Source organism: Neoarius graeffei, chromosome 7 (genome assembly GCF_027579695.1).
Source record: "Neoarius graeffei isolate fNeoGra1 chromosome 7, fNeoGra1.pri, whole genome shotgun sequence".
In the NCBI taxonomy this organism is placed as follows: Eukaryota; Metazoa; Chordata; class Actinopteri; order Siluriformes; family Ariidae; genus Neoarius; species Neoarius graeffei.
In genome coordinates, this window is record NC_083575.1 from 99,388,742 (window position 1) to 99,400,257 (window position 11,516).

The following is an 11,516-nucleotide window of genomic DNA, read 5'->3' on the forward strand; positions in this document are numbered from 1 at the left end:
CGTGTGTGTCCACATACCTGGCAATAAAAGGGATTCTGAAATCAGTGTTTCTGGGCTGCAGCCAACTTTGCGTATCGTTCCAAAAAGGTTGCACTAAGTCACAATTCAAAAATACATGTTCCAGATCCTCAATTTGTTTCTCACAGAATACACGACTATTTACGTCAAAATTAATTCTTAATCTTAGGAATTTGTTTGTTGGCTAGATTTTGTTTAAGATTTTAAATTTTACTTCTTTAACTTTCGGGGGAGGAAATGACAATTTTTTTCTTATTTTCTTTACCTCTTCAACTTCAGATCCTTTGAGAATATGAAATCTTCTGATTGGATTGGGATGACGTTCCTGCATCAGCATGTATCCGACAACCTGACTGGAACATTTATAGTCACAGAAATCAACACCCTCAATGCAAAGCTGTCTTAGTCCCGGAGAGACCTTTGAATAAACAATGTCTTCTTTGACCAGTGACCTCAGAGAAAGTGGTCTGGCTTTTATAATCTTATTATACAGTTTAACTGTGCATTTGGCTTGAAGTTTCTGACAAAATTCTCCATGTTGTAATACATTTCCATTGTCATCCAAGAAATGAGCAATTGCCCAAATCCCTTTTGACCCCAATTCTTCAAAATACAAAAATTTTCTGCCAAGTAATATGTATCTGTTATTCCAAATTGGTGTATTATGTGGAGTGAAGTTATGTTTATAAATGAGCTTCCAACAGAGTAACACTTGCTGATGAAAAGTAGAAAGTTTAACTGGTACTGAGTTAAGGTCAAAATCACATCGAAGAAGTCTATTCCCCCCATTTTCTGAAAAATTCCATTTGGGATAATAAACCAAAAACAATGCCTATTCCTAATAAATGTTTGTAACCATTTTAATTTTAGAACCCATCCATCCATTATCTGTAGCCGCTTTATCCTGTTCTACAGGGTCGCGGGCGGGCTGGAGCCTATCCCAGCTGACTACGGGTGAAAGGCGGGGTTCACCCTGGACAAGTCGCCAGGTCATCGCAGGGCTGACACATAGACACAGACAACCATTCACACTCACATTCACACCTTCTTGCTGTGAGGCGACAGTGCTAACCACTACACCACCGTGCCGCCCAATTGTAGAACCCCATTCATAATATTAAAGTCAATCGCTTTAACACCCCCTCTTCATAATTTTTAACCATGTCATTTTTCCTAATGTAATGATATTTGTTTCTCCATATGAAAGTAAAGTTGACACTGTTGACTGAGTTAATCATCTTTGCAGATATAGATAAAGAGAAAGCTGGATAAATAAGTCTAGACAGACCCTCCATTTTTGGCAGTAACACTCTACCAGAGATTGTAATGTCTCTTTGCAACCACCTACTCATGGATGATTTACATTTATCTACATTCTTCCCCATATTCAAATCCTCAATTGTTGTTTTATCCTTAGAAAAAAACATACCCAAGTACTTTACCTCTTTCTTATTCCTTATATTGTATAATGGTTGCAGGGATAATCATGCAAAGTTAATATTTCACATTTGTCTGCATTCAACTGTGGTCCTGACGCTTTCGAGAATATATTTATCAACTGTAAGGCTAAAAGAATTTAAGTTTCATTTTTTAAAAATAAGGTTGTATCATCTGCTAATTGACTAATTATTATTTGACTTCCAAATAGATTTAGACCTTCAATTTCATTATTTTTGATCAAAATAGATAACATTTCTGCAACCATTATGAGCAATAAAGAGGTGGTACCGCATCCTTGACGAACGCCCTTCTTGATTCCAAATCTTGAACAAGTGCCATGCTCAAGAGCAAGAGAGCTATTAATTCCGTTATATAGCATATCGATATTTCTTCTAAACTTCTCTCCAAATCCAAAATGATACAAAGTTTTCAAAATAAAAGGGTGTTCAACAGAATCAAAAGCTTTAAAAAAAATCTAAAAATAAAATAAAACCACCTTCATCAATTAAATCACTGTAATCAAGCAAATCTAAAACCAACCTAATGTTCTTCTGGATGAATCTTCCTTTCAAAAAGCCTGACTGTGTCTCACTAATTATGGATGATAAGCCTCCCTTCAGTCCAGCAGCAACGACCCCTGAAAGAGTTTTGTAATCAGTATTCAGCAGTGTCATTGCTCTCAGGTTATCTAGCATTCTTTTATCCTTACCAGACTTTGGAATGAGCGTAATTACACCTTGTTTCATGCTAGACATCAGTTCTTTCTTCTCTATGCACTCTCTTAAAGCTTTAAACAATACATTCCTTAAATCTTTCCAAAAGAATTGATAAAAATTGGCAGTAAGCCCATCAGTACCTGGCGATTTGTTTGAAGCCATCTTCAAAATAGCCGAATCTAGTTCCTCAATTTTAATATCAGCTTCACAAAGATCTTTAAAAGGATTCCTCTGTATAAGGGATAAAGTTCTTGATTTTATCAAAAAAGTTATCCCTATCTCCCGAGGAGTAATTTGAGGTATACAACTTAGAGTAAAATGTAAAAACCTCTTTTTCTATATCCCTATGATCTTTGTTTTCTATACCATTTATCATTAGAGCTGTAATTGAATTTCTCACTTGTCTGTTCTTCTCTAAATTACTAAAATATGAGGAATTTCTTTCACCTGCCTCAATCCATTTCACTTGTGATCTTATAAAGGCACCCTGTGCTTTTTCAGGATAAAGGTCATCTAATTTGAGTTGTAACTCCATTAACCTTTTTTTTTCTGTTTCATTTAGTTCAGGTTTACTACAGCACAGACTTGTATCCCTAAGTAGGTTGCTTTCATACTTTCTTCTTTTCCTGTTAAGATCTTTACTAAAATTAATACTAAATACCCTAATTCTGAATTTGAGAAATTCCCACTTACCAATGTCACTACTGATGGCTTTATCATTTCCAATATCCCTTATTATTTCTATTATCTTTTCACAATATTTCTCATCCTGTAACAACTTGGCATTAAATTTCAGAATTAGAATCCCTTTTATTGCCAGGTATGTGGACACACATGAGGAATTTGACTCTGGTTTCACTTAGCTCTCTTAGTACAAAACAGATAAAAAGCATAATCACAAAACAAACAAACAAACAAAACAAAAATAAAAAATAAATGGTGCAATAGGTGCATAGTGCAAAGTAATCCAGGTAGGTTAAGTATGAAATACTAGATAAATATAAAGTATACAGTGTGCACAGAATGACAGTATGAGTGTGCAGCTATTTTGCAAGTGATATTACTGATATATGAATCTGGATTTTAGCTGTTCATCACAGAGACAGCCTGAGGGAAGAAACTATTCTTGTGTCTGGTTGTTTTTGCATACAGTGATCTATATCGCCTCCCTGAGGGGAGAAGATTAAACAGATTGTGACCAGGGTGTGATGGGTCTGCAGAGATGTTACCTGCCCGTTTACTGACTCTGGACAGGTACAGGTCTTGGATGGAGGGCAGGTTGACACCAATAATTTTCTCTGCAGACCTTATTGTCCATTGCAGTCTGTTCTTCTCCTGTTTGGTGACCGATCTAAACCAAACAGTGATGGAAGAGCAAAGAACAGACTGAATGATGGCAGAGTAGAATTATGTCAGCAGCTCCTCAGGCAGGTTGAGCTTCCTGAGCTGGCGCAGAAAGTACAACCTCTGCTGAGCTTTTTTGATGATAGTGACTGTGTTGCAGTGGCGGCTGGTAGTCTTTCAAACAGGGGAGGCTGGTCGGTTACAATATTTCCAGATTTTAAAAGAAAAAAGAAAAAACACATCAATTTTGCCCATACTCTTGCCTCTGATCTGGCTGATTGTTGGCAGGGTCACAAACTGTGAAATAACAGTTTTTTTTTGGCCCATTAGCCTACTGTCCAATATACATGATGGTGGTGTTGGGGGGGGGTATAGTTTAACATTTTTATATTTTAAAATTGTGGCATGTTGTTTAAAAATTGATCATTATTGAAAGCAGCTCTTTGTCAGGAACCTCAGCAGTAACAGCAGAGTGTTCTGGAATAGGCACAAGCACTGACCTTGGGGAGCCAAACATAGAGCTGGGGGCCACACATTCCATTCAATGACACTTTCCCTATATTTTACTTATTTTGACTGAGAAATGTTTTATTGACAATTTTGATAACCCTTCACTTTTAATCCAAGTCTGTAGTGTGAAATGTTCTCGGCTGTGTTTTTGTTTAAAAATGTTTTCCAAATTGTAGCTGTGTTTAATTCATATCCAGAGAAATATATATTCCAATATAATATACTCAGCATAAACTTTTTAAATAGATTCTATATTTTTGGTCCATCCATGACATATTACTAAAGTAGCCTATTTACTGTTGTTGATGTGGGTCACTTGCTGTTAGCCAATTCACTTTCTCGTACCAGGAGAGCTGAAAGGAACGAGTATTATTCCCTACCTTTTTCACCAAGTCAATTTGAGGCGTTGGTCTACCCTGCTCTTTAATTTTAATTTTTTCCTCGAAAGGAAGACTGGCAAATGGCTTCGCCAAAATTAAATCAGCAATGCTTGGCATCCGTGCGCAGCTTTCTTGCTAGCTGACTAGCCCCCTCAAGTTCAAGTTCAGTCACTCAAATAAACGACATTTCTGGAACTAAGATAGCAAACTTGACAACACTATATTTACACTTTATTTACAATGAAAATATATACAAACTAAAAAAGCTGGTAGAAACCGTATGTAATGAATGAAATCGAAATGTAAGCTGATCTCTTACAATACACCACAGCACTTGTGAATCCGCATGGGACTGAACTGAGATTCACCGCTGCCTGTCTATATTTGAAACGAGCTGTCAGTCAAAGAATCCGGCCACTTTCACCAATCACCAGCCTCCTCGCGGAAAGCTTTGCCATGTCCCTCCCACTGTGAGGCTGGGAGTCCGTGGGAGTCCGTGGGCGGGCGTTTTCGCAGTATTTGTCCAATAATCGTCTTGCATTTTGATATTGAAAGCGCAGAGCTCCCAAATGCCATTGAAGTGCACTGAGGCTGGGCTGCATCGCGCTGTCACGAGGGGGAAAAACTCACGCACACATTAGGCGAACTGGGGAAAGTTATAACGGAATGATTTCGCACTGTAGTTGGGTTGAGCACATATATTTCTATGATTCTGGATCTGAAATAGCAATGTTATAAGGTCGGCTATAACATAAGCCTAGCGCAATTCATCCTACACGATGTTCGTCATTTTTAGAGGAGGCTGAGCCTCCCTCGTTGTCTTAGAGCAATCGCCTGTGCTGTGTTGGTCTCCCACTTCAAGTCCCGAGAGATTGTGGAACCCAGAAACCTGAAGGTTTCAACAGCAGTCACAGTGTTGTTGGTGATGGGCAGCAGAGTGGGGGGGGTCCTCCTAAAGTCCACTGTCATCTCCACAGTTTTGAGCGTGTTCAGTTCCAGATTGTTCTGACCGCACCACCAGACCAGCCGTTCAACCTCCCGTCTGTATGCAGACTTGTCACCGTCCCGGATGAGGCCGATAACCGTTGTATCGTCTGTAAATTTCAGGAGTTTAACAGACGGGTCTCTTGAGGTGCAGTCATTGGTATAAAGGGAGAAGAGGAGTGAGGAGAGCACACACCCTTGGGGGGCGCCAGTGCTGATAGTCCGAGTGCTGGATATGATGCTCCCCATCCTCACCTGCTGCTTCCTGCCAGTCAGGAAGTTTGTAATCCACTGACAGGTGGAGGAGGGCACAGTGAGCTGGGTGAGCTTGGTGTGGAGGATGTCTGGAACAATGGTGTTGAATGCCGAACTGAAGTCCACAAACATGATCCTGGCATACGTCCCTGCAGTGTCAAGGTGTTGCAGGATGTAGTGTAGACCCATATTTATTGCATCATCCACTGACCTGTTTGCCCGGTAGGCAAACTGCAGGGGGTCCAGCAGGGGGTCTGTGATGTCCTTCAGGTATGACAACACCAGTCTCTCAAAGGACTTCATGACTACAGATGTGTACACTATCCTTTATTTCTGGATTCCCTTATTGTTGGTTCTAACACCAGATTTATAAAACAGTGATCCGATAGAGGAGCATTAGAGATTTTAGATTGTGAAATATATAGTTGTGCTCATAAGTTTACATACCCTGGCAGAATTTTTGCTTTCTTGGCCTTTTTTCAGAGAATATGAATGATAACACAAAAACTTTTTTCCCACTCATGGTTAGTGGTTGCCTGAAGCCATTTATTGATAAACAACTGTGTTTTCTATTTTTAAATCATAATGACAACAAAAAACATCCAAATGACCCTGATCAAAAGTTTACATACCCCAGTTCTTAATACCGTATATTGCCCCCTCTCACATCAATCACAGCCTGAAGTCTTTTGTGGTAGTTGTGGATGAGGCTCTTTATTTTCTCAGATGGTAAAGCTGCCCATTCTTCTTGGCAAACAGCCTCCAGTTCCTGTAAATTCCTGGGCTGTCTTGCATGAACTGCGCGCTTGAGATCTCCCCAGAGTGGCTCAATGATACTGAGGTCAGGAGACTGAGATGGCCACTCCAGAACTTTCACTTTGTTCTGCTGTAGCCAATGACAGGTCGACTTGGCCTTGTGTTTTGGATCGCTGTCATGTTGGAATGTCCAAGTAGGCCCCATGCGCAGCTTCCGGGCTGATGAGTGCAAATTTGTCTCCAGTATTTGCTGATAACGTGCTGCATTCATCTTTCCTTCAACTCTGACCAAGTTTCCTGTGCCTTTGTAGCTCACACATCCCCAAAACATCAGCGATCCACCTCCGTGCTTTACAGTAAGAATGGTGTTCCTTTCATCATAGGCCTTGTTGACACCTCTCCAAATGTAACATTTATGGTTGTGGCCAAAAAGTTCAATTTTGGTCTCATCACTCCAAATTACCTTGTTCCAGAAGTTTTGAGGCTTGTCTCCGTGCTGTTTGGCGTATTGTAGGCGAGATACTTTGTGGCATTTGCTTGGTTTTAACAGAGCCCCTGATTTTCCATTTGTTAATCACAGTTTGAACACTGCTGACTGGCATTATCAATTCCTTGGATATCTTTTTGTATCCCTTTCCTGTTTTATACAGTTCAACTACCTTTTCCCATAGATCCGTTGACAATTCTTTTGCTTTCCCCATGACTCAGAATCCAGAACCGTCAGTGGCTGGATGAAAGATGCAAGAGTCTGTCTGGATCCCAGACACTCACTCAGCTTTTATGCACACACACTGATTACAAGCAAACAGATCACAGGTGAGGATGTTACGGTACCTTTAGTAGCCATTCAAACCCATTTGTGTCAACTTCTGTGCATGTTATCAGGCCAAAATCACCAGGGTATGTGAACTTTTGATCAGGGTCATTTGGGTAGTTTCTGTTGTCATTATGATTTAAAAAGAGAAAACACAGTTGTTTGACAATAAACGGTTTCACCCATCCACTAAGCATGAGTGGAAAAGATGTTTTCGTGTTATCATTCATATTCTCTGAAAAATGGTCAAAGAATCATAGATTCTGCCAGGGTATGTAAACTTATGAGCACAGCTGTATCTCATGATGTTGTCACTGACCAACCAATAATCAATTCTCGACTTACTTTCCCTGTTGGGCTTAAACCAAGAGTAATTTTTCATTCCCGGATTTAAACTTCTCCATACATCAGTTAAATTATTATCTGTCTTGAAGCCTTCAACAATGTTATTGCATTTCAACTTTCTTAGTCTCGAAGGCCATCTATCTTCACATTCATTAGGCGTCATGTTCCAATCACCTCCTACTATGATACATTCAGTAGGATATAAAGTTTTGAGGTCTGAAGTTACATTTGTAATGTTTCCATTAGTTTTATGTTTTGACCATCATTATTGTATCCATAAACATTAGTTATTAGGAAGAATAGACTTTCAATTTTCAATACCACAGTCAACCAGTGACCATCTCCATCAGCTCTGTGAGTCACAATTTCACCAGGACCTCTATTGAAGCATATCGCCACACCTCCCGACCGGTTAGATCCATGGCTGAATAGCATCTTGTCTCCCCGTTGGTTAGTCCAAAAAGTCCTGTCCATCTCAGAAGAATGAGTCTCTTGCAAAAACAAACAATGAGATTTTTGCCCTTTGCAAAATAGAAAAAGTGCCTTTCTTTTTACACTGTCCTTTAAGCCCCTTACATTCAAAGAACCAAACAAAATTTTCACATTTCCCATTACAACTTGAACAGAACAAAACAAGTATACAACCTTCAAGTCTAGCACCTGATTAGCTCACTCTGCAACTAACAGAACAGTAGCCTTTAAATAGAGACATTAAAGACATTAAAGCCTGAATTCTCTTGCTCTCACTCAAGCTGACGTCCCTCAATGTATGCGTGTGGAGCCCAAAAATAGGCTTGCTTGTTGGCCCGCCTCACTCGCTTGATCTGTGGCCAAGACCATCTCCTTTCTTCCCAATCCTCTCGTGGAAGCACTTCAGCGAAACGAATACCTTTTTCCTTGCAGAGCGGAGAGTCCTTGCTCTGCCGCCATACTTCTTCCTTCACTCGTCTTACAGCAAACAGAATGAAGACATGTCTGTTCTTGTTGTCCATCTTTTTCCCCACCCGGTGCACAATGTCCACTGCTTCTTCCATCTGAGGCTTCAACTCCAGGAAAACATTGCCCAAGATTTGGATGATTTGCTTCCTGATGTTTTCCTCCTTTTTCTCTTCCAAGCCTTTAATCTGGAGACACCATCTCATTCTGGATCTTTCTTGTTCTTTGATTCTTTCCTTAAGTTCTTTGTTCTATTTGAGCAGCTGGTCGTTTTGTTTCTCCAAGACTTTAACCTTGTTTTTGCATTCTTTCACTTCTTCAGCGTTGAACTGAACAGCTTTAGCTAAATTAGCAATCATGGCGCTGCTTTGCCTGGTCTGCTCCCTCAAGTTGGCTAGCTGTGCATCCACTCTCTTTTCAAGGCTCAGAATAGCCTCTAAAATTGTTTTATTAGAGACTACATCACTCTCACCTTTATTTGTCGACTTGGCCTTTTTTTCCGGTTTACTTGGCGTTGGCGGTGCCGAGTCATCACCACGTTCTCTCTTGATTAGCAGAGAAACATCCACTGCATAGTCATGCTCCACGACTGAGTCCGTTTCTTTTCTTTCCACATCAGAAGTTTCTTGGTCCTCCTGGCTTAGTCTTAGTGTGGCAGATTTAATCAGCTCTCTTCCATCCATTTTGACTCTCAAAAGTGGAAATTAACAAGTACAAACAAAACTTTGGGACTAAGTTTGACCAGGGACTGTGTTTGCAACAAAACCAAACAAAATATCACACATGCAGGGGATCAGTTATTATGATCTAATCTCAGTAATTTAGATAAACATAGATTGTTTTTTTTTTAAATTAAACACACACTTTAGGGATTTTTTAATACAAAGACAAATTATTTCGTAAAGCTCAAAAATCAGGGACGATCTTTAAAAGCCAACATTTATAAACGTAACACTGAGCTAAAAATTTCAAGATTATTGAGAAGAAATTACATTTTGGATTTTACTCTAAATTTATAATGCAAGGCAAAGGGGGGCATTAGACCCTTTGTGGTATTTGGGGGGGGGGGGGGGGGGGCTGTGGGGTCTTTTTCAAGAATTATTATCGCATTTTTCCACAAATTGCTACTGTTGTCATTTCGCTGGTTTGTTTACATTCTAAGCAGAAATGATTTTGTCATAAAAGTTTTTATTTTTTGAATTTGCAAAAAATAACAAAAGTGTTCTGTTTCTCAAAATCCAGTGAATGTGGAGAGAATAAAACAGTTATTCCACTCAATCTCATCGTACAAGGATTATAGACAACTCCGTGCTATGCGCCTCGTCGGCGATCAGCTCATGTACGACTCGATTTCATGGAATAACTGTTAAATACTGTATTCTCTCCAAATAATGGACATAAATTGAGATGTGATTGAAATGACATTTTTATGGCGTTTGAGAAAAACGGGGGAAAAAAACAAATATTCCAATGAATACTGGAATGGCAAATGAGCTCATTTTCGTACTGTTACAAGGTACATGAATGAAACTAGGAAGAATGTTAAAGTGCGTTTTGAGAAGATTCGTGTCTAGTTGACCGGGCCGAAAGTGTTCAGTGTGTTATTCACACACTGAATAACACCACACTGAGGCATGTGTGTATAAAATCAGGTTTATTTCTGTATATTACACTGTTCAGGACACAAGCACCAGTGTGTGTGTGTGTGTGTGTGTGTGTGTGTGTAAAAACACAAAAATATATATGTGAATGTATGTTACACATTCTGTATTAACAGGTCCCTGGCACAGAACCCTCCTGACCTCTGACCCCACTCTTGTGCATTGACAGGTCGCAGGAAGATGATGCATTATAATTAAAATAAAAACTTAAAAGCATTAAAAGGGGATGAAATTAAAAGTGCAGTGAAATAAAGCTGGAAGTGCTTTAGGGTCTTACTGAGACTATAGGAATGTATAAGAACGTCTCACTCGCTGTCTCTCTCTCTGCGTCTCTGTCTGTCTGTTTTTCTGTCTCACTCACGCTGTATCTCTCTCGGTCTGTCTGTCTGAATTAGCTGTTAGCATGTTGTGTTGGTATAAACAATAAACTAGTCTCAGCTGATTGGTAACATTTCAGAGCTGCTCCTGTCCCTTTAAAATACGAAACAACCTCCTGATGACATCAGGTTCTGTGCAAGAGGTGTGTGTGTGTGTGTGTGTGTGTGTGTCGTGATGAAAGCTGCCCATTCACACTGATCTCAGACCAGTCTGTCACGCACTATCTTCACTATGCTGGTCTTCATCAGAAGGACTACATTACCCACAATCCCCCTGGGTAGGAGTTAACATTCGTTAACACTACTACCACCAGGAAGTGCACTAGGAGAAGGCGAGAGAGGGAGGAAGAGCCCGAGCTGCCATGATCGATCTTCTCCCAGTGTCTTCCTCTGCACCAAGAGTAAAGACTATAACCACAGAACTGAGGATGAAGGAGACGAGGATGAAGAAGGCACCCTAAAGAGTCCAGGTGTTGGATGAGGAGGTGGTCCAACCACGTATCCTCACTTAGTTCTGAGGACGTGGGCTGTGACTGAGTGTGTGCAGGAAGGAGACCTGAGGCGGGCTCGAGGGTAAGGGGAAGTCAACAGGGAGAGGAATGAGACATGACCACCGGAGGGATGATGAGAGTTCAGCCTACATGTTGGATTGAGTTGAGGGCTGAGAGGGAGTGTGGACTGAAGGACTGAAGGAAGTAGACCTGAGGACAGAGTATCAGGGGTAGGAGTAAGGGGAAGTCCGCAGGCAGTGGGATGTGAGCTCGCCTTAAAGAGAATGGTCTACATGCTGGATTGGGCCACGCCCTCCATGTGTAACTGGGGAAGTAGACCTGAGTAGTGAGCAGAGAGTAGGGTGTAGAGAATAAGGAGAAGTGTACAGGGAGAGGAATGGGATATGACCAAGGCACAGAAAGATGGCAGAGATTGGCCTGTTGTCTCTTGTATATAATTATATATGTATGAATTTATATTTTTATTTA

General features: G+C 40.3%; 1 protein-coding gene across 1 annotated transcript in view; it reads right to left on the reverse strand.

Moving 5' to 3' along the window:
* Positions 1-10,137: 10,137 nt before the first annotated feature.
* Positions 10,138-11,516, reverse strand: part of mxd4 (MAX dimerization protein 4) — a 19,330-nt gene continuing 17,951 nt past the window's right edge. Inside the window, exon 6 of the mRNA XM_060926663.1 lies at positions 10,138-11,516. This exon is cut by the window's right edge and continues 1,543 nt beyond it. The gene's annotated coding sequence lies outside the window, so the exon portion shown is untranslated.